General features: G+C 48.8%; 1 long non-coding RNA gene across 1 annotated transcript in view; it reads right to left on the reverse strand.

Annotated features, from left to right (window-relative positions):
* Positions 1–18,564, reverse strand: part of LOC144505282 (uncharacterized) — a 445,368-nt gene that overhangs the window by 375,933 nt on the left and 50,871 nt on the right. The gene's annotated exons all lie outside the window — the stretch shown is intronic.

Here is an 18,564-nt window from a genome sequence, read left to right on the forward strand (position 1 = left end):
ACTGTGTTAAAATGTCATCATGCTTTTTATTGTTGTGCAAGAAGTAAAAAGAATGATTGGGTTGCAATTGTTGCATAATTGTAGCTTTTGCACTAATGCCTATTAAACTGATGTAATTTTTCGATGTGAATTTGGCCACTGAGATGTTGCTGTTTCCAATGTCCTACAGTTAACTCAGTGGCAACTGTGATCCTGAACCGAAGGAAATGTGGCCTCTCCAAATGTATCAAGCAGTATCTGATGGCAATGACAACCGCAGATCAAGTATTGGGCATCATTGATGTTATACTGGATCGAATTAATAATATTTATTTCCAAATATTTTTTAAAATTCATTTATCCTTTGTGTTCGCTCAGAATAATTTCATTTAATGCAGTTTTTGCATTGTTCTGCTTGGTTCACAGTCGCTTTTACCTTTTGATCGCCATTTCTTGCAGAAATCTGAGAGCAAGTTATTGCACCAAGAGAACAGCGGCTGGGTGGTCGTAATTGTGGGCATTGTGAATTTACTCCTTTAATAATTGTTGACAATGTACCATGGTTGTGCATTCTAAGACCAGACTATTATACCTCCTCCTTTTGGATGGCGTATGTGTGGATTGATAGTATACAAAGACCATTACTTCCATTTGGTTTTCTGACTGACAGAAACATTATAATTGTCAATCAGCTCCGGAGGAGCCTCAGGGACCAAGGCAAACCAGAGAATCATATTGACCCAGAAGTGGAGAACCGAATGAAATCCATCATTGTACTCTTTGCTTTGTCCACTAATTTTATATTGTTGTGGATTCCATATGATGTGCATTCCTTAACCTGGCCAGTTGTAAACTGCAATTATACAGGCAATTATACAATATATATGTTAACAACTCAACATATGTCACCCAACAATATGCATTCATGCTACAACTTCCGAGTTCGTGCACAAACACCTGCATTTATGCATTAACCCAGAGGAAATTTAGAGAGGAGTTAAAGTACAGGTTTAAATATCCGTTCATTATAATTTTTCAGTTGTTTAAGCGAAAATGTGAATCTGAACGGGAATAGAAGCATCATCCCTCGAGTTATAGCTCAACCTCCTTTCAAATTCCATTCCATACTATCATGTAACAGTGAATGCAATACAGCATATTGTTAGGGTACGAGATCAGAAACCCCAAGGTGTGTAATGCAGTCAGATTAGAATGCAACAATTTGCTATTTTGGCATTAATGTGAGGATATGATGTTTCACTCCAGGCACGAGTCTCCTGGCACAATGGGAGGCTTTTACCAAAACAAAGTTGAATTAACAACGCAGTTTCACGACAATAAATGAAATAACTTAACTTGTAACAATTGAAAAATGCTGAAAGACAAGATGCAATTCTTAACTGCTTACCTCTCACTGTCAGTTTTAATTCAAATAATACTTCACTTATTGACGTAAGCGCCCTCTTTAAATTTGCTCAGCAAAGCGCAGGCTCATTTGAGTGTCTCAGTTTAACTGTCCTAAACCTCTCAGAGATACTTTTTCGGAGAGAGGAAGAGAGAGAGAGCCTGCTTCCTTCTGGCAGTCTTCCCTACAGCCTTCCCCCCGTTAAACACGCACTGTCTCCATGTCAATCAACATAAACAATACCTTCCTCTGAAAGCCCAGGGGTAGGGTACGGAAGGACAAATGCATTAGCTCAGCTTAAAACAAATACCCCAGGTAATAATTGAGATCTGCCGGCTCCCAATTTAAAATAATTCTTACACAAATCCGCACCTTGCAAACCAATTCTGAATTATATACATACCCTCAGAATCATATAATCAGAGAATCTCTACATTGCAAATGGAGGCCAATCGGCCGATTCTGCACCGACCACAATCCCATCCAGGCCCTATCCTCGTAACCCTATGCATTTAACCAAGCTAGCCACCTAACGCTAAGTGCATGACGAATCCACCAAACCTGCAGACATTTGGACTGTGGGAGGAAACTGGAGCAGCCAGGGGAAAAACACGCAGAGACGAGGAGAATGCGATAACTCCACACAGACACTGACAGAAGCCAGGATTCGAACTGGTGTCCCTGGCGCTGTGAGGCAGCAGTGCTAACCATGTTGCCGCTGTGCCGTCCGCCACTATGTCACCGTGTCGACCCTTAAAAGAAACGTGATATACATATATTTCTTAGAGGCACAGTATGATCACAATATTCTATAATAGCCACCGTGGTGGATTCCCCATTCTCTCCTTGAACAAGTTGTGGGCTTCGAAACCATTATAAGAGCATTTATCTGAAAAATGTCTTCCCTATTTAGCAGCACAGAGTGACTTTACTTTCTGCTCCCGTTCTTACATAAAGAGAAATGGTTAGAACAATAACTTGCCTTTCGGTCCGCCGCTGTTATTCCCACAACTATCGATACTTGGAGGGCTCCCTTCCTCATCCACATGCTTGCAACTTAGAGATAGCATTCCAAGCCAAGGGAGCAGGTAGACTCTTGTGACCCGGAACTATATTTCCACCATTTTTCATGACATGAACTAATTTTGTTACAGAACCGCTGGTTTCATATCGAATAATGAACGTGGTGTAATCTCCTCTCGTTAAACGTCGGGAAAACAACATTCTTGGCTCCTGCAGCAAACTCTGTACACCTGCCTGTCATTATACCCTTCTCCATAGTCACTATTTTACACTGAACAACACTGCTTTCATATTGTGAGACAGCACGTTAAGATGCTAGTGATCATATCATCATCTTTATCAAGAAAAAACACTTTCTCCTCTGTAATTTTACCCATTCCTGCAGCAACACATCGGTTGCAAAAACAATTATCCATTGACTTGTCATCTGCAAATGAAATTATTCCAATGACCTCCTACTCACACTGTTCGTTAACCAAGACGCACTCATAAATCATTCCTAACTTTAAGGACCTAAGTTGGCATCCAGTTCCCGCAGGCCATCAATTACTAACTCTGACTTCATATTATATGTACTTCACGTCATGTTACATCCTACTCCAATCCTGCAGCCCACATCGACATACCGAATATTCACTTCTCATTTCAGTGTCGCCACTTGTCTGTTACTTGCAAACTTCTTTCCACCATTTCAAGAATTGTCTTGAATTGCATGATCCAGATTCTGTAAAACGCTCTGGTGATAAAGAAGGGCTGTAAGAAAAGGGATAACCAGCCGTGGATAACGAAGGAAATTAATGAGAGTATTAAATTAAAGACCGATGCGTACAGAGTGGCCAAAAATAGTGGAGAATCGGAAGATTGGGAAAACTTTAAGAAACAACAAAAAACAACTTAGAAGGTGATAAAGAAAGGAAAGATAGGTTATGAAGCTAGGCTAGCTCTAAATATAAAAAATGATAGTAAAAGCTTTTACAAATATATAAAAAGGAATAGAGTGGCAAGAGTGAATGTTGGACCCTTGGAGGACGAGAGGGGGGATTTAATAGTGGGAAATGAGGAAATGGCTGAAACTTTAAATAATTTTTTTGTGTCGGTCTTCACGGTGGAAGACACAAATAGTTTACCGAATATTAACGATAGAAGGTTGGTAGGAGGAGAGGTACTCAAAACAAGTAATGTTACCAGGGAGGCAGTGCTTGGTAGACTAACGGGACTGAAGGTGGACAAGTCCCCGGGCCCGGATGGAATGCATCCCAGGATACTGAAAGAAATGTCAGAGGTAATAGCAGATGCGTTAGTGGTTATTTATCAAAATTCGTTGGATTCTGGGGTAGTGCCAGTGGATTGGAAAACTGCTAATGTTATGTCGCTGTTTAAAAAAGGAAATAGACAAAAGGCGGGTAACTACAGGCCGGTTAGCTTAATGTCTGTAGTTGGGAAAATGCTGGAATCCATCATTAAAGAAGAAATATCAGGCCATCTGGATAAGAATGGTTCGATTAAGCAGACGCAGCATGGATTCATGAGGTGAAAGTAGTGCTTGACGAATCTGTTGGATTTTTATGAAGATGAAACTAGTCCGGTTGACGGAGGGGAACCGGTGAATGCGGTGTTTTTGGATTTCCAAAAGGCGTTTGATAAGGGCATGTTGAGAATGGGACATTGTTTCAACCTGGAAAGATTGAAAGCAGAACGAATCACAATTCATGCCGGATTTTGAAAACAGTACCTGTGATTGGGATGGAACGAGCTGAATAAGACTGCATAGAGAAGATGTGTCTTTTTGACCACTTAATGCGGACGGCATTTAACTTAATTTGCTTCTCTCCCATACTGAAATTGGCTGGCTTTTTGAGATAGGGAAATTCTCTGTTCTGACCCTTGTGTCGGTTATGTCCCGGTTTCTTCTCTTTGCCAGTTAGCAAACTTGGGGAAATATGGACATGTGGGATTCGTTAAAGAGTGACCATTCAGATGGGTTCTCAGTCTATAGGAAGAGTAAATGCTGAATAACCTGGTTAGCCTCCGTCAATTATAACATTGAAAATGCCTGGAAGAGGAAAGTGTGGCGAGAAATCTTGAGCCAAGTCCAAGTCCCATTCGTAGATTGAAACAATGCAGAAGAGGGCACCGAAACATCAGATATAACTGAACTCCCAGCTGATTCCATTTACCAGTACTTGGCCCACAGCTTTGAATGGTACGACGAGCCAAATACTCATCCAGATGCTTTTGAAAGGACGTGAGGCAACTTGTCTCGATGATCCTCTCGGGCAGTGCATTCCAGACCATCACCATTCTCTGAATAAAAATGTTTTTCCTCAAATCCCTCTATACCTTCTTCCCCTCACATAGACCCTACTTCTCTTCCTGATTGACTCTTCAGCTATGAGGAACAACTGCTCCTCATCCATGTCCATGCCATTTATAATCTTTTATACCTTGATCACGTAGTTCCTCAGTCTTCTGTGCTCCTACGAATACAACCCAAGCCTGTCCAACCACTCTTCATAACTGCTGGCGGGGTTTGCGATGCGATCGGGTATCACTGAAACTTCAATCAATACAAAAGATTCCCGAAAGCCAGTGCCCCAGTTGAAAAACGCATCTCTATTTGACCAGAGCTCGCAGAGTGAAGTCATCAAAGTGTTGTGGGATCCTCCAGAGCCGCCAGACCTCTCTGATGAATTCCAACGTATACAGTTCAAAATAGATCAATTGTACATTTTTCTGAGCAAATACTCCCGTCTTTCATTAACTTTCAATCAATCATCGTCAGAAGTCATAAATGATTCAGAACACCTGTGATATACCTTAGCCAATTGCATTGGTCCAGAAAACCGGACGTATCATTCCCTTTTGGCTAACTCAACCTCCTCTATCACTTAGCAATCTGACGCTTGACCACCAGGTTCAAAATTAACATTCCCACAGGTTCCTCTCCAGATCACTGCCAAACCAGATGAACACATGATCCTGGTTCTGGGCAAGCATCCCCCTACCTGGACAGTGAATCATTCTATGCCTAAGTGGCCCTGAGAAACTTTCTGATTGCAATTCCCGTTGATAAGAAACTGCACATTCTGAGGTTTCATTGTTTTCTAAAAATGTGGTTCTGTCTAACGTTCCCCGTACCATCAGACCTTGCAGCAACTTGCTTTTGCCTCAGTCACAGGCCTCCGCACAGCCGTCATCAGCCATGTGCGGAACGGATAACCCATATCGCCCAGGAGCCACCCCCGCAGCCTGAGCTCCTCCTCAAATGCCTGCAGGATGTCCGAATTCCTTACAATGTAGCTGTCATGCTCACTGCCTGAATGTCTGGCGCAGACGTACGTGATGGTCATATTGTGGTCACACACGATTTGTACATTCAGGGAGTGGTACCCCTTCCTAATGACGAATTGTCGTGGATCCTGGAGGGGGGCACTGAGGGCGACATGGGTGCAGTCAACCAGCCCCTGCACATTCGGCATACCCGCAATTGCCACGAACCCTGCAGCCCGGGCTTCCTGTTGGGCGTGGCCCAGGTCGAATTTGATGTACTGCCCAGCCTGGGCGTACAGGGCATCGGTGACGTGCTTGACACACGTGTGGACAGAGGACTGGGAGATGTCACACACATCTCCGCTCGGGTTCCGGAAGGAGCCAGTGGCATTAAAGTTCAGAGCAGCCGTCACTCTGATAGCCACTGAGAGTGGGTGCCCCCCCCTCCCCCGCCCCACCCGCCCCTCGGCGCCAGGTCCTGCAGCAGGTCGCACAGGTGTCGCATGGTATCCTTCCAGAGTCGGAGACGTCGGCGGCATACAGTGTCCGACATCTCCTCGAAGGACACCCGTGCACGGAAGTGCCGGGGTCTCTGCTCCCTCCTTCTCCGGAGCCCCCGCTCTGGGCGAATGGCAGCCACCTGGGATGGGGGACTCCCAATTGAGAGAAGGCACTCCTAATTGACAGGGGGCGCTCCTAATTGACAGGGGGCACTCCTAATTGACAGGGGCCACTCCTAATTGACAGTGGGCGCTCCTAATTGACAGGGGGGACTCCTACATGACAGGGCCCGCTACTAATTGACAGGGGGCACCCGTAATTGAAGGGGGCACTCCTAATTGGCGCGGGCACTCCTAAGTGATGGGGGTGGCCCTAGTTTACAGGGGACACGCCTAATTGACAGGGGACACTCCTAATTGATAGGGGACCCTCCCAATTGTCAGGGAAACTCCTAATTGAAAGGGAGCACTCCCAATTGTCCCGGGAATCCTAATTAACGGGGGCGCTCCTAATTGACAGGGGGCGCTCCTAATTGACTGTGGGCACTGCTAATTGACACGGGCCACTCGTAATTGACAAGGGCATTCCTAATTGCGATAGTGGGCACTCCCACTTGACACACGCACTCCTAATCGACAGGGGGCGCTCCTAATTGACAGATGGCATTCGTAATTGACAGGGGACATTCCTGATTGACAGGGGACATTCCTGATTGACAGGGGCACTCCTAATTGACAGGGGGCACTCCTAATTGACAGGGGCCACTACTAATTGACAGGACGCACTCCTAATTGAAGGGTGCACTCCTAATTGACGCGGGCATGCCTAAGTGACGGGGGCAGTCCAAATGTACAGGGGACACCCCTAATTGACAGGGTGCAATCCTAATTGAGAGGGGGCACTTCTAATTGACAGGGGGCACTCCTAATGGACAGGGGACACTCCTAATTGGCAGGGGTCACTCCAAATTGGCAGGGGGCTCTCCTAATTGACACAGGCATTCCTAATTGAGATAGCGGTCACTCCTAATTGACAGTGGTCACTCCTAATTGACAGGGGCACTTCTAATTGACCCGGGCAATCCTAATTGAGAGGGGCATTCCTAATTGACAGGGGACACTCCTAATTGACATGGGTGCTCCCAACTGACAGGGGGCCCAATTAACTGACAGGAGGCAGACCTAATTGACAGGGGCACTCCTAATTGACAGGGGACACTACTAATTGACATGGGCGCTCCCAACTGACAGGGGGCACACCTAATCGGCAGGGGGCACTCGTAATTGACAAGGGGCAGTCCTAATTGACAGGGGCACTTCTAATTGACAGGGGGCACTGCCAGTTGACCGGGGCACTCCTAATTGACAGGGGGCGCTCCTAATTGACAGGGAGCGCTCCTAATTGACAGGGGGTGCTCCTAATTGACACGGGAAACTGCTAATTGAGAGGGGCATTCCTAATTGACAGGGGGACTCCAAATTGACAGGGGCCACTCCTAATTGGCAGGGGACACTCCTAATTGACAGAGGGCACTCCTACATGACAGGGGGCACTCCTAATTGACAGGGGGCATTCCTAATGGAAGGGGGCACTCCTAATTAACGCGGGCACTCCTAAGTGACGGGGGCGGTCCTAACTTACAGGGGGCACTCCTAATTGACAGGGTGCACTGCTAATTGAGAGGGGACGCTCCTAATTGACAGGGGGCGCTCCTAATTGACAGGGACACTCCTAATTGATAGGGGGCACTCTTAATTGACAGGGACGCTCCTAATTGACAGGGGATTCTCCCATTTGACGGAGACATTCCTAATTGACAGGGGGCACTCCTAATTGACCTGGGAATCCAAATTGACGGGGTCGCCCCCAATTCACAGGGGGCGCTTCTAATTGATGGGGGGCTCTCGTAATTGACAGAAGGCACTCCTAATTGACAGAAGGCACTCCTAATTGACAGGGGGCACTTCTAATTGACAGGGAATGCCCCTAATTGACAGCGAGCGCTCCTGATTGAGAGGGAGCGCTCGTGATTGACAGGGGCACTGCAAATTGACCGGGGCACTCCTTATTGACAGGGGGCGCTCCTAATTGGCATGGGCGCTCCCAACTGACAGGGGGCACACGTAAGTGACACGGGGCACTCTTAATTGACAAGGGTATTCCTAATTGAGATAGTGGGCACCCCTAATTGCCACGGGGCACTCCTAATTGACAGGGGCGCTCCTAATTGAGATAGGGCACACTTCTAATTGGCAGGCGGCACTCCTAATTGAGATAGGGGGCACTCCTACTTGGCAGGGGCACTGCTAATTGACAGGGGGCACTCCTAATTGACAGGGGGCGCTGCTAACTGACTCGGGGCACTCCTAATTGACAGTGCAATCCTAATTAAAAGGGGGCACTGCTAATTGAAACGGGACACTTCTAATTCACAGGCGGCACTCCTAATTTACAGGCGACACTTCTAAATGAAAGGGATCACTGCTATTTGACACAGGGCACTCCTAAATGACAGGGGCATTCCTAATTGCGATAGTGGGCACTCCCAATTGACACGGGCACTCCGAATCGACAGGGGCGCTCCTAATTGACAGGGGCACTCCTAATTGGCAGGGGGCACTCCTAATTGACAGGGGGCACTCCTAATTGACACAGGAGGCACTCCTAATTGACAGGGGTATTCCTAATTGAGACAGGGGCCACTCCTAATTGAAAAGAGGCAATCCTAATTGTCAGGGGCCACTCCTAATTGAAAAGGGGCACTCCTAATTGTCAGAGGTCACTCCTAATTCGCAGGGAGAACTCCTAATCGAAATGGGGCACTCCTAACTGACAGAGGACACTCCTAATTGGCAGGGGCCATTCCTAATTGACAGGGGGCACTCCTAATTGGCAGGGGTCACTTCTAATTGAGAGGGGCATTCCTAATTGACAGTGGACACTCCCAACTGTCAGGGGGCACTCCTAATTGACAGGAGCATTCCTAATTGAAGGGGGCATTACTAACTGAAAGGGGCACTCCTAATTAACGCGGGCACTCCGAAGTGACGGGGGCGGTCCTAATTTACAGGGGCACTCCTAAATGACAGGGTGCACTGCTAATTGAGAGGGGGCACTCCTAATTGACAGGGGCCACTCCGAATTGACAGGAGTCACTCCTAACTGACAGGAGACAGTCCTAATTGGCAGCGGTCACTCCTAACTGATAGGGGTCTCTCCTAATTGACAGGGGACACTCCCATTTGACAGGTACATTCCTAAGTGACAGTGGACACTCCTAATTGACCCTGGAATCCAAATTGACGGGGTCGCTCCTAATTGACAGGGGACACTCCCAATTGACAGAGTGCATTCCTAATTGGCAGGAGACACTCCTAATTGACAGGGGGCACTCCTACTTGACAGAGGGCACCCGTAATTGAAGGGGGCTCTCCTAATTGACGCGGGCATTCCTTAGTGACGGGGGCGGTCCTAATTTACAGGGGACACTCCTATTTGACAGGATGCACTGCTAATAGAGAGGGGACGCTCCTAATTGACAGGAGGCGCTCCAAGTTGACAGGGGTCACTCCTAATTGTCAGGGGTCACTCCAAATTGACAGCGGCCGTTCCTAATTCACAGGGGACACTCCTAATTAACAGGGGCACTCCTAATTGACCGGAGGCACTCCTAATTGACAGGGGGCGCTCCTAATTCACATGGGCACTGCCAATTGAGAGTGGGCACTCCTAATTGAAAGGGCGCATTCCAAATTAATAGGGAACACTCCTAATTGACAGAGGCACTCCGAATTGATGGGGAGGGGCGCTCCTAATTGACAGGGGACGCTCCTAATTGATAGGTGGCACTCCTAATTGACAGGGGGCACTCCGAGTGGAGAAGTGACTCGTAACTGAAATATGCGCTGCTCCAAATCTAAATAGGGGGCTCTCCAAACCGAGATCGGGGTCTCCAAATCGAGATAAGTTGCAGTCGATATGGGGGGGGGGGGGGGAGGGGGCACCCCAATTTGTGAAAGGGGGCACTGAGAATTGACAGATGGAACTCATAATTGATCGGGGGCACTCTGAGTTGACAATGGCACATAATTGACAGGGGGCGCACCTCATTCACCCAGGCATTTCTGATTAACGGGGCCACCACTAATTGACAGGGGGCACTCCTACTTGACATTGGGGCACTCCTAATAGACATGGCGGGGGGGGGCACTTGTCATCGAGATGGGGGGCACTTGTCATCGAGAGATGGGGCCCTCCAAATCGAGATGGGGGCACTCCAAATCGACACGTGTACTCGTAATTCACAGGGGGCACCCCTAATTGACCTGAGCTGTCAGAAATGCCAGGGGGCACTCATAACGGAGACTCGTACTCCTAATTGTCTGGGGGCACACGAAATGGGCTGGGGCACTCAAAATTGACAGGGGGCAATCCTAATTGACCAGGGCACTCATAATTCATCCGGAATTCACAGGGGTCACTCCTAATTGACCCAAGCACCCATCGTTGAGATGTGGACACTCATAATTATTCGGTGCTCCAAATCTAAATACGGGGCACTCCTAATTGACACAGAAGGCTCTCTTATTCAAGATAGCAGATGCCCCAAATCGACACAGGGACATTCTAAATCGGGATAATGGGCAATCCAAATCGAGATAGGGGCCACTCCAAATCGAGATAGGGGCCACTCCAAATCGAGATAGGGGCCACTCCAAATCGAGATAGGGGCCACTCCAAGTCGAGTGGGGTAAACCTCATTGACATGAACTAACATACATCAGTCTTTATTGACAGCGGACAATTCCTAATGGACCCTAACACTCTGAATGGATAGAGGTCACTCCTCGTTGAGATACAAGCACTCATAACGGAAATAGTCGCTGCTCCAAATCTAAATCGAGATAGAAGGCTCTCTTATTCGAGATAGCGGATGCTTCAAATTGGGATGGCGGCACTCTAAATCAGGATAATGGGCAATCCAAATTGAGATAAGGTTCACTTCAAATTGAGAGAGAGGGTTCTCCTATTGGAGATGGGGGAAGCTGGGAGCTGTGGGTGTTGCTGCATGTTTGTTCTGGGCTCTGAGAGCCTCATTCCTCCATCATTAAGAGGAAAGGTGCTGGAACAGGAACATCAAGAGCACCCGGGGGCGCGGGGGGGGGGGGGGGGGCGGGGGGGGGGAGCTGCCAATTAAATAAATAACAAGAAGCTGTTGTGGTGCTGCCCAAATGGAAGAGAAAGCGGGATGGTGTGAATGCTGCTCTTTGGGACGGAAGGCGCCGCCCTTGCCGCCTCTTGCTGGCTGGGAATGTCCCCAATGACAGCGAATCCACAGCAAGTTGCTGCTTCATCACAATCTGCCCGGGTCGGTGCACCCAGACTGGCTGTCAATCATTCTTCAGGAGCGAGTCCCTATTGGTTGTCTTCACCTGACGGACAGCGGAATGCACCAATGGAAAGTGAGGATACAATTCGATCCCGCCCACTAAGTGACGTGTGAATCAACCCGCCTTCAGGTGGCCCGACCGTTAAACGGTTTCTGCGCGCGGCTGGAGGGGGTCTTGACGTCACTCTCCGCCCACGGAACGTCACCGCACTTTGACCAATAGGCAAGCGGGAAAACAGCAGCCGCAGCTCCAAGTGCGCCTGCGTGGACTCCACGCCTCGAGCACGTGGCCCGCTTCCCACTGCGCGCAGGCGCACTGCCGCTTCCCGCTGTCCATCCGGGTATTTCCCAGTGGCGGGAAGGCGGAGTTTGTGGAGGAGGGTCAGAAATTAAATAGAGAAAATGTCTCAAGAACCCCGGGATGGATTTGTAAATTGGAACCCTGGTTCCAGCAACCATCCCACCAACTATCCTCCTTTATATTCTCATCAATACTCTCAGCAGTTTGTTTCAGGTCAATGTAAATGTGATAAGCAGCAGCTAAACATGCTGCACTGTGCTCCAAATGGTCAACTATTAGGCTGATAGCAGTGTTAGATTGTTCACTGTTATATTGCTCAAAATCTTCACCTCAAGTGCCTTGAAGTTCATCCATTATTAATTATCCACCCTTGTCTATGGTGTATTTGAGCCAATTCAATCTGGCCTGTTCTTGCTGGTTTATGTGGAGTGTGGGTGATATTATAAATTAGAGCTCCAAACTGATAATGGTTCAATGGGAATGGTCCTGCAATATCCACCCTTTCCTTTATAAGCTGCTTTAGTGATGTCTCTACCTAGATGCCTAACTTCCATAATACAATTTAGGTTTTCATCAACTTTAAACCCACAAGAAGCTTGTTCGTTTGAATATATTGAGTTTTGGACAAACAATTGTACTTCCTGATTGTTGGCATCCGCTTGAAGTAGTCCCCAGAAAATTCCCCTCTCTTCTACAAGATAAGGTAGAACTTACCATATCCGATCCATATACCATCCACAATGATACCAACTTTCTTAACCTCTGATACTTTCCATCCCACTGCATCCATTGGAATCCGCACTATTAATCCGAAAGCCATATGGAAAGCTCCACCACAATTATTCTCAAACCAATCCTTAGTCAATCATCCAAACTGACATCAGGATATATTAGGATGTCTTTGTCCACAATTTAGGTAATCTAATTATACATTACTAATCCAGGGAGGAATCTTCCCTGATTCGCTTGTTCTGAATTCTCTCTAAATTGCTCTATCATCCAATTCCCATAGACACTACACAAGGTTTTTTTCTGATGTTTCCCATCATTAATTGCCTTGTCTTTAATAATTTGATTCATGATTTTAGCATGTCTTTTTAATGCAGTCACTATATATTGATGAGCAAGTTATTGGAACGACGATACTGAAGCAGCATTCTGATTATTGTCATTTACCTCAGCCATTACTGGCTTAACCTGCTAGGTTCATGTTTGAAGTTTATGGTCCAGATTTGCCAAATCAACAGCAATAACCGTGGACTCTGCTGCACTATAAACAGTTGCTGAAACATTAAGTAAGACCCTGCTCTAGCGACCTTTGGAATCACCAAACCACCTCTTTTGTTACTCCTTGATTTCACAACCTCGGCGTTAAATGCAAATATTATTCTCTGAGTTGTGAGGGACGCCAATCTTGGAAACTAATTTTTGTGAAATCTATTACAACTGGTACCAATTCATAACAAACATTATCATACAGTATCTTGTTTGTATTGATTATAACTAAACCATTTTGGGGTGCAAGATATTCACAGGACACGAATATTTCATTGGTGGAGATGAGGGAGTAGAGTAAAATTCAGATTCAGATGTACCATGTGCCAAGGAGGGTACTGAAGGGGTTGGTTTAACTATCTAATGTACTGACCCTCTGACAGTGCAGCACCAGCTCAGAACTGACCCTCTGACAGTGCAGCACTCCCTCAGCACTGACCCTCTGACAGTGCAGCACTCCTTCAGCACTGACCCTCTGACAGTGCAGCACTCCCTCAGTAATGACCCTCTGACAGTGCAGCATTCCTTCAGCACTGACCCACTGACAGTGTGGCACTCCCTCGGTACTGAACCCCTGACAGAGCGGCACTCCATCAGTACTGACCCTCTGACAGTGCGGCACTCCCTCAAGACTGATCCTCTGACAGTGCAGCACTCCCTCAGTACTGATCCTCTGCCAGTACGGCCTCAGTAGTGCACCAGTGTTTGCCTCAAGTGTTCAGGTCTCTGGAACATTCCCAGTGAATTATCACTGCCAGGCAGAGACAAAACACATTGTGAAAAGCAAGGGAAGAGACAGAGCCAGGAAAAGGATTAAAAAGGTAACTTGCTGGAATTCAGGAACATTCAATACAGGAAGTGGTTTTGGACTCTTTTAGTGAAGCAGTTGATGTAATCCAGGCCTGTGTTAACTCCAGTCAAGCGAGGCGCTCTCCCCGTCTCTTTCTGTAAGGTAGCACTGAGTTCCCTGTCACTGATATGGACAATGGGTAAATCAATTCAAATATGGGTTTCACGATTCTTCAACCTTTGTAATCCCTTTTGAGTTCCTCAAGGTTCTCCGGGGTCAACAGTTTTACATTCAGCTTCAATGTACGCCTCGCCCAGTTTCTGTGTTTTTTATAGGTGACAGTGGTCCAGTAGGAGGCAGTGGTCAGAATAGAACGCCGGCTTGACATCGGTGGACCTTCCTGTGAATGCATGGGACAGGAGGGCTATCCTGTAGTGGACAGACCCATCTGGCAGCAACCATGCTTATCTATACTGCACTCCATCTGTAGGCTTGTTGAATACATCATATATCTATTACTCTTTCTCTCAGTAGTCTGATCACAGTGCGCAGTTTGCAGTCAGCCCTGCCGTATCTTCGAGTCTCCATCTTGTGCTTAATCCTACCCCGGCTGTGTGCGTTTGCTGGGTTAACCCCACTCTCCAGTGACAGTTTAAAAAGGGCGTTTATTGTTAGAAATCTAAGTGTTAATAAGTCACTGTCTGTTTCTCTGCCACCATGTGTGTGTGTGTCTGTGTCTGTCCAAGTTTGTGTGTGTGTGTGTTTCTGTGTTCGCAGTGCCAATTTTCCAGAATGTCACTCCATGATGTAATTGGCCATGAATTCTCAAACTTCCTGTGGCCTGTTGTAAATCCACAATCATTTTAATATGGGCGAATCTTTCCTTGCGTCTCTCTGTGTGTCTGGCTCCATTAGACACTTGGTCAATTTGCCTGTCTCTGTCTCTCACATTGCCACTCTCTCACATGCAGAGCTCCCGCTCTCTCACACACAGACTAAAATCACACTGACACACACCGTCTCACAAACATATTCTCTCACACTGGGCCTGATTTTACCATTTCGAGACTAAGTGCCGGGTCCGGGCGTCAAACGGATTTGAACCCGGAAGCCACGCTCCAGCACGCCCATACGCTCTTTTCCGGCGCCGGTCTAGTGGGCGGGACTGAGCGCGACTGGAACGGTCGGAGGTCGGAACTGCGCATGCGCAGTTCGGAACTGACCAGAGGCAGCGCGCCCGGGCGCGAAAGAAAACAGAGGCGGAGAAGTGTACAGGGCAGCCCGCTACCTACTGCTGCTGCCGCACTCAAACGCACTGCCGGCCTCACAGTCCCTGCACCACACCCCAAACGACCAAAATCATGTTCAAAACGTACATCTGTACTGGGTTTGGCATCCGGGGTAATGATGTTTCATGCCCCCTGTGAAAAATAAAGACATACATAGAAATACATAGAAACCCTACAGTACAGAAACAGGCCATTCAGCCCATCGAGTCTGCACCGAGCACAATCTCACCCAGGCCCTACCCCCATCTCCCTACATATTTCACCCACTAATCCCTCTAACCTACGCATCTCAGGACACTAAGGGGCAATTGTAGCATGGCCAATCAACCTAACCCGCATGTAGAATGAAAACGGGCTGTGATCACCAAAGCTACAAGGTAAGCGTGGGGACAAGAACATAGGTCGGTGGGAGCCCTCCGGGGCACCTGGTTTGAGACGGGACCAGGAGGACGGGAATGCAGAACAGTAGTATACACTCAGAGATAAGGTCGGAACAATCCATCTTCTGAGTACGTCTTGCTGTTCCCAATTCCACACCTGTATGACACCACCAAAGTGCTGTCTTGGGGTACTGTCTGATATCATCAGCTAAAAGTATCATGAACCCTCAGAATCACAGGCACGAAGAGTAAAGCCAGAGAACATGCCACCCGTCCTGAAGGCCAGTTATTCGCTCAGCCAATGCCAAATGAACCCCACTGCACCGCTTGCAATGATGTCCCTGCAGCGTCCCACACTTCAACCGTCTATCCATCTCGCCTTGGCGTCGAACTCGTCTTCGATGTCCCACATATAATGCTCCAGACGATGACAGCACCCCCTTGCCTGCTATTAGCAGTTACGAGTTACACAAACATCCCGCTTTTAGCCCAGTTGACCCAATACCGGCTGAAACCGTAATTAAGTACAGATATATACAGATATAAATCAAACCAAGGATTCCCTCAGCAAGATACACCCGGTGTCAACCCATGAACCTCTAACATATTGAAGGACGTGTGCATTGGAACTACACCAGTCTCACCTCTGCAGTCCATACTGTTGATGCCCCCCTCCCCAGAAGCGCACCTGCAACAACTCACTTGCATTCCCCTCCAAGCTAACAAGCTAACTGCATGGAACTCGCTGGAATTCTCTGTGAAACCACCTGCAGCTGATCTATCCAAACGAGGGGCAGCTCAATAAGAGGCCCCAGGATGGCCAGCCAGGCAGCACGGGATCATGAGCTGACGACCAGCTCCCTGATTTTCCGACGATGACCTGGGCAGGCTGCTGGGCGCAGCAGCGGCGAGGCGGGACTCCCTCATCCTCCCAGGAGGACGCAGACCCAGGGGAGCTGATGGCCGTGCGGCCTGGGAGGCGGTGGCCGCCGCGGACAGTGCCAGGGCACTGGCCCGCCGATACGTGAGGCAGTGCAGGAAGAAGATCAGTGATCTCATCCGCACAGTCAGGGTGAGTGCTGAACTCCATTCAGCATGCTCCCCCGTATCCCCCCGCAGATCCTCCTATATACAGCACCCTACATGCTTCCAGCTCCTGACCCCCAGGCACCTCCTTCCTTTCCCCCAATGAGCCTCACTGTGTCTGCGCTCGAAGGGTCACCACCTGAATGCCTGTATGAGTCACGCCACCATTTGTTCCATGGTCCTTTCCGTCTCCACAGGGGGGGTCGCCGACAGCCGGTGGTGAGTCAGACCTCCAGGCCCTCACCCCTTACGAGGAGTGGGTGCTGGAGCTCGCGAGGGACGTGGAGGTGTATACCGCCAGCAACAGCATGGGCGGTCTTCCGTCCAGATGTGAGTACCTGTCATTCCTACGCTCACGTCGATGCAAACCTCTGGGGGCATGGAGTACGGGTGCAAGGGGCAAGGAGTACAGGAGACGTATGGGGCACTTTATTTGCACTGGGAGGATAGTGGGTACTTGGAACCCACTGTCCGGGGAGATCGAAAGGTGTGAGAGGGGAGGGGAGTGAGCAATTCGTGGAGGGGTCAACTGTGGTTGTCCCCCTCCAAAACAAGTATATTGTTTTGGATAATGTGGAGGAGGATGACTCTCCAGGGGTAAGCCACAGTGACCAGGTCACTGGCACACAGTCAGATCGTGGAGGCGGAGACTATAGGGGCAGTTGAGGGGCATGCCTACAGCTATCGGGATGGGATCGAGACAGAGGTGCATGGGTGCGGAAAAATCAGATGGGCACCCTGGTCGTTGGATGCCCGAGGGGCCCGCCCTTGTGATGCAACTGCCTGGGCCCAGTGTTCGATGTTCAAGGGAGCCATCTGATTCATGTGTGTGTCACCACGGATCCCTCTCCCTCCCTTGCACATAACCCTGAGTCCTGTGTTCCAGGGGCAGATCCTGACGACCCAGGGCCTTCTGGACCGTTGACCCCGGCCACAGCCACCCCCGATCCCGAGGACAGGAGCTTGGAAGAGTCCTCGGAGGGTATCGGTGAAGGGACCTCCGAGGGTGGCACCGTTTATCCGTCAGCATGTACCGCCCAAGTCACCATCGCAGAAACACACATGTCAGTGGATCCGGTTCGTGTTGAGGTTTCTGGGTCAATGCCTGGTGAGCACGACACAGCCGCCAATGTACATCGGGTGGAGGAGGGAACGTCTGAGGCCACTGGCATGTGGGGGCATGCTGGACGTGAGGACTCAGCTGGCCCCTTGGCTACATGCTGGGTCTCTGAGATCACTTCTCCCTCAGCTGCTGGAGATGCAGCAACAGAGCCAGGGAATGCAGGAGGGGCTGATGGCCACACTGGACCAACTGCGAGGCTGCTGGGAGGAGTCCCAAAGCTTCCAGGTGGACCAGGTACTGCCTGCCATGCGTGAGTCCCAGGCCGACACTGCAAGGGTGGCGTCCACAGTGGACAGCCTGGGGCAGGGGATCCTCACCATGGGTGGCAGTCTCCAGGCAATGGCCGAGTCACAGCAGGCCACAGCAGAAGGAATGAGCAGGCTTCTTGAGGTTCTGTGGCCCATGCCTGAGAGGCTCGAGAGCTTGCAGGAGACCCAGAGGGACATCACAAAGACACAGCGGGCAATGGCAGCATCCCTTGAGAGGGTGGCCCAGTTTCAGAGGGCCACGGCCGACTGCATTGGAACAGCCTGAACGAGTTCCCCACTACAGTAACTGAATTAGTAATGTGTAGAAGACTGTATGCCAAAAAATCAAATCTGTGTATTTCCCAACCAGAAACCGTGGACGAGCAGGGGTATCGACGGCTTGTTGAAGTCCAGGTCTGAGGCGGTCAAGTCAAGCGACTCTGGCCTTAGAGGGAAGCCAGGAATGATCTAAGTAGATCCATCAAAGATGCCAAAAGTTAATGCT

This window comes from Mustelus asterias, chromosome 16 (assembly GCF_964213995.1).
Source record: "Mustelus asterias chromosome 16, sMusAst1.hap1.1, whole genome shotgun sequence".
NCBI lineage: Eukaryota > Metazoa > Chordata > Chondrichthyes > Carcharhiniformes > Triakidae > Mustelus > Mustelus asterias.